A 5,009-nucleotide genomic window follows, 5' to 3' on the forward strand; every position below is an offset into this window, starting at 1 on the left:
TTTTCTGCTCATGGTGTTGCATGGCCTTGGGGTTACAGGCTTGGCTGGCACAGTCAAAGGCCTCTGTTTATCTCAGACTGGGGACACAGAGAACTCCATATGAACCAAGGAGGAGAATACTCTGTGAAGAAAAGGTCTGTAACAGCACCCAGGGCATCCAGCTGGCAGGTAGGGTTCCTGGCTTCTCATCCCAATCCCCAAGATTATTTTGCTTGGGTTTCACTTTGTTTTGGTTTGCTTTATGCCAAGATTGTTTATTGTAAAATACAGGAATACTCCTGGGAGAGCTCCCCGCACGCAGCTGAGAGCTCTGACCATGGGACGGTTGTGCAAAGGGCAGGGCATTCCCACCTGTGTCTGTCTGCGGCTGGGATAAAACAAGCTGTGAACCTTGACCCTCCCGAAAGGGCTCTGGGCATGAAGGGGATGGAGGCAGCTCCCCAGCTGCTCTGACTCAGGTGCCTTTGGCACACCAGTGGAGCGGCACTTCACACACATCTCTGCTCAGCACCCTCTGTGCCACAATCTTGGAAGAGCTTATGGACACCATCCTGTCCACCCCCTGCTCTGAGCAGGGACAGTTGGAGCAGGGCCATGTCCACTCAGGGTTTAAATACCTGCACGGATAGAGACTCCATAACCTCTCTGGGCAACCTGCTCCAGTGTCTGGTCACCTGCTGTCACCAGGACTGTATTCCTGGTAATTACTTGGACCTCTTCTATGCTTCCTTTTTAGGGCTCAGTTTTATCAGGAGCTCTGTGTTCATCCATGCAGACTCCTGCTGCCATTGTTTTTCAGATTGTTGGCATGAACAGTTCTTGAGTTTGGAGAAGGTTATCCCTGAAAATCCACCAGCTTTCCTGGACTCCTTTTCTTTCCAGAGCCAGACAAAACCATCACTGCTGAGAGAACAAGACAATTACCTTTCTTGACTAATTTCAATCCCCAAAAAATCAGGGTTGAAGTAGTGTTTTTTAATCTCAGGATCTAGTTTGCTCCTGAAAGATGTGAAAATTAGGAACGCATCAGTCTTCCTTCACTGGGCTGGTGCCTTTGTGCTTTGGTGGCAACTATTTGTTATCCAGACAAATGTAATATTTTCACGTGTCGTATTTGCCAGGCAAGACCAGTGGCTGAGGATGGGCTGCAGGAGCTCCCAGCTCCCATCTCTCTGCAGGGCAGGAGTTGTTTACAGCTCTGGTTTGGCTGCCGGCACAGCCCCGGCTCTCACAGAGCCATATTTTACTAGTGCTGGATGAATGGTCTTCAAAGCTGTGTGACATTCTGTGCTTTGCCAGGCTGCTCATCTGCAGGGTTTTTTCAGTGTCCATAAAATTCATTATCATTGTAGCTCTGCCTAATTAGCCCATAAATGTTCCAGCATAGTCCATAAATTACCCTGGCCTTAAAGGGCTTATCTGGTTGGTGTAATAAGTAGGCCTATACACTGGGTTTTTTCTGTTATAACAGTCAGAGTATTATTTATATGACTGGGACTGAACTATGCCTGAACTGGGAAAGAAGCACTACACTATAAATAAAGAGTATTTTACTGTCCAAAGACTTTAAACCTGGTTCAGGGCATGTTAGCATCTGCCTAAACCATCTCATTTTGCTTATTCTCTGCTCCAAACAAGTAGAGAGTGGACAGACAAAGTATATCCAGAAATACTGATGTACAGTGATCTACTGCACAGATAGTCAGTGTTAGAGGTTCTGAGGGCATTTTGTGTTTTGACAGGTCAGTGGGTGCACAATAACATGTTACAAGATCCCTGGAGCTCAGCAGGAGGTGCTGAATTTTGTTGTGGAGCTACAGCAGGTATGTTTTAGCATATACGTATTTTGCCATGTTGTCTAGGTTGATCTGTAAATAATATGGGAGGAAAAGGAGTTTTGTTTCTAAAAATGTGAAGGAAAAAATTATCGGTGTTTTTTAAGCAGTCTGTTCTAAAATTGACATTTGTTAAGTGGTTAAAGTATAAACTCAGGTCAAATACAGAACACAATGGCATTTTTTTTCTTTGAAAATTAGCACTTCCAGCAAATTCTGTTATTTTAATGTTTTGGTACTTTATTGAGAGGTCATTTTTAAGGGCTTTCATTTTTTTATTTGTATGAAAACAGCGTTGGAAAGGGAGTTTTTCTGAGACATTCAAGGCCCCCTCCAAAGCCCAAATCCAGGTGGATGCCTAGAAAAGCACCCAGGGAGGGAGGCAGGTAGGTCTGTGGTGCCCTGGCTCCTTTCTGCTCTCATGAGAAGCACCTGCACACACTACACAAAGAGCCACCCACCCACCCCAGGTCCAGGGCACTCACCTGCACACTAAACAGGCTGGAAGGGAACGCCTTGGCCACCAGCTGTGCTGCTGTGCCTTTAGGACAAATGACCAGGGTTCAACCCAGCAGAACAAATGCCCCAAACGCCGAGATTTGGGGGTTATTCAGCAGCTGATTTCAGAGCAGTTGAGAAATCACCAGGCAAGGCTTGTACCTTGTTAACTGCTCCAGGTGATCCACATTAAGGCAATTAATTGGCCCAGAGCAAGGAGTGCTGGGAGGCTGTGCCCTCACAGACCATTTGCAGCAGTACCCACATCCATTTCTCCTCTTTGCTCCTGGAGAGGGACTGGAGATCTGCCCTGTCCCAATGCTGGAGTGTGGAGCAGACCCCGGGGCTCAAGGTACAGTGCTGGGGAGGGGGTGCCACCAGCCCTTGTGCCAGGTGTGCTGTGGGTGCCCTTCTGAGGCGCTGTGAAGGATAAAGTGGGGAGACCCAGCCTTGGCATGTGCAGCCTGAGAGTAAGGGGTGCTCCGGTGGCAGATCAGTGGTGTGAAGAGAAGCTTGCCTGGCTGTGTTGATGTCTTCAGAAGGAGCTTTACCTCGGTAGCTGGAAGGGAGTTGGGGGAGGCCTGTATTGAAATATGAGCCCAGTTCTGTGTCTTAAACACAGAAATATTGTCCCATGTTGGAGGAATATTTTTCACTGTACATGCACAAATAATGCAAAGAGATGGATTTTGTGTGAACACAGGTCTGATATCCAAGTTATTTCCCTACCCAGAATGTATTTGTCTTCTGTGGTGAAGACAATTTGATGGGAAATAGTGGGGCTGGGTTTTGCTCTTGTTTCTGCCAGAAGCTCCATTTCTGACCACAGATAAGTTGTTCTCTATCCTGTTTTATTTCTGCATTGATGAATTGCAATCAGTGGTGCTTGCCTGCCTGCCTGGCTGCTTTAGGTGATGAGGGCTTAAGGTCACGTGTTACCTGTGGTTGCTCTGCAGCATCACCCTGGGCCCTGCTCAGGCAAGGCTGGGGAATTGGGGTGTCTGTGCACTCGACACAAATAACAGCAGGTGTCCTCACCACCTGCTGGGAGCTACAACTCTCCCCTTAACTTAGTTTTTAAAGGCTGAAAAAATGTGATTTGTAGGGATGCTCATGTGGAGGTTGTTTTGCTTTTTAAAAACAAAATCAGTTTTGAAAACAGCTCAACTATTGCTTCCTCAAGTGTTTTTCCTCTTTCCCTCCCTCCTCCTGACAAACCCTCAGCTAACCCAAGGGGAATAAGTTTCACGAAGGAAATCTTTTTCTTTCAGCTGATACTCCAAAACATGCATACTTTTGTTGCTGTGTGCACAATTATTTTGCAACTGCGAGCACCATCTCTGCACCCAGGACGACTTGTGGTCATACAAGGCTTTGTGTCATGACATGTCTGAGCCAAAATCTTCAGGGGAAGCTGCATCCAGCCACACACCTGCATTTCCTGTGCTGTGGCTGTGACTGTTTCCTTTATCCCTGTGCTAGGACAGGATGGATATGTGTAGTTTGAGACTTGTGTTGGGGTTTTGTGGGTTGTTTGTTGTTTTTATGAAAAAAAAGCTCAGGAGAAAGATTGATAAACACGGGGTGCTTCTAACAAGCACCACTGCGAAGAATCCACCTCAGGGGTAGAGGGAACTGTGATGTGTTTCTCACCATCGCTTTTCCTGGGTCTAAGAGTGCCAAGTAGTTACTGGTGCAGTTCAACAACCATCCTTTCCTCCAATATTAACTACTCGTAGTTCTGAGGAGCACAAGATCTTTCCAGTGTTCAGGAATAATTTTAACACACTGGAATGTGTTTTCTGGTCATATCTGTTAGCATTCCAGCATCTCCCACCTTGCAAGATGAACTCTGATTCTGCATGTTCTTACCTGTGTGTGTGTGTGTGTGTTGGACTAAGGTGACTGTATTATATAAGGTCTTGGGAGTTGTTGATTATAAACATGCAGAACTTTTTTGACTTCAGGCCTCAACACTACAAAAGAAGTTGGGTTTGGAGAAAACCATTTGAGCAATGTAAATTCACCAAGGCAGATTTTACAGGTGGGGCTTTTAATTATTTGTAAACAGAATCAGGCAGCATATCCCTGTTCAAGTATGCACCAAGTAGTGAAGATTCATCTGTGGTTACACAGTCGGTGCTATTTAAATAGCTGTGATTTTTGGTAACTAGAAAGAATTTATTTTCTTGAAGCAAAGTCAGGATCTCTTCAATGAGAGACCAGGTCATGGCTCATTCGAGGCTTGCTGTTGTCTTGTCTAAGAAGTTGGTAGGTGTTAAATTTTCATATTTAGGAATGAGGCAGACTTGCTGGGAATATGTTTAATATTCTCCACTCCAGGGATGTGAACTATGAGATGTATGGTTTGCAGTTTAGATGCTGGATTTTATCCACTTTCTGGCAGTGCTTTTCCTGTTAGAGCTGAACCAAACATTAAATTTTCACTTCAAATACTTGAATAGGATCATAAAGACAAAAGTATTTATTCTGTAGGTGACATGGCCAGCTTCTGAACTGGCTTGACTGGGAGAAAATGATACTTTTGGTTTACTTTTCTCCTGTATCTTGTGAGCAAACACAAACTCTGTGTTTTCCATCTGCTGCTATCCAGCGGATCCATTTCCCAGAGAAAAACTGTCACCTAAAAGTGGTTCTAAGTAGGTGTTTCCCTAC

General features: G+C 45.3%; 1 long non-coding RNA gene across 1 annotated transcript in view; it reads left to right on the forward strand.

Annotated features, from left to right (window-relative positions):
• LOC108449377 overlaps positions 1-5,009 on the forward strand; it is a 124,570-nt gene that overhangs the window by 67,668 nt on the left and 51,893 nt on the right. The window contains exon 3 of the long non-coding RNA XR_001865555.1: positions 1,743-1,823. This is a non-coding gene — a long non-coding RNA (uncharacterized LOC108449377). The remainder of the gene's footprint in view (positions 1-1,742; positions 1,824-5,009) is intronic.

The sequence above is a fragment of the Corvus brachyrhynchos genome, unplaced genomic scaffold (assembly GCF_000691975.1).
Source record: "Corvus brachyrhynchos isolate BGI_N302 unplaced genomic scaffold, ASM69197v1 scaffold69, whole genome shotgun sequence".
NCBI lineage: Eukaryota > Metazoa > Chordata > Aves > Passeriformes > Corvidae > Corvus > Corvus brachyrhynchos.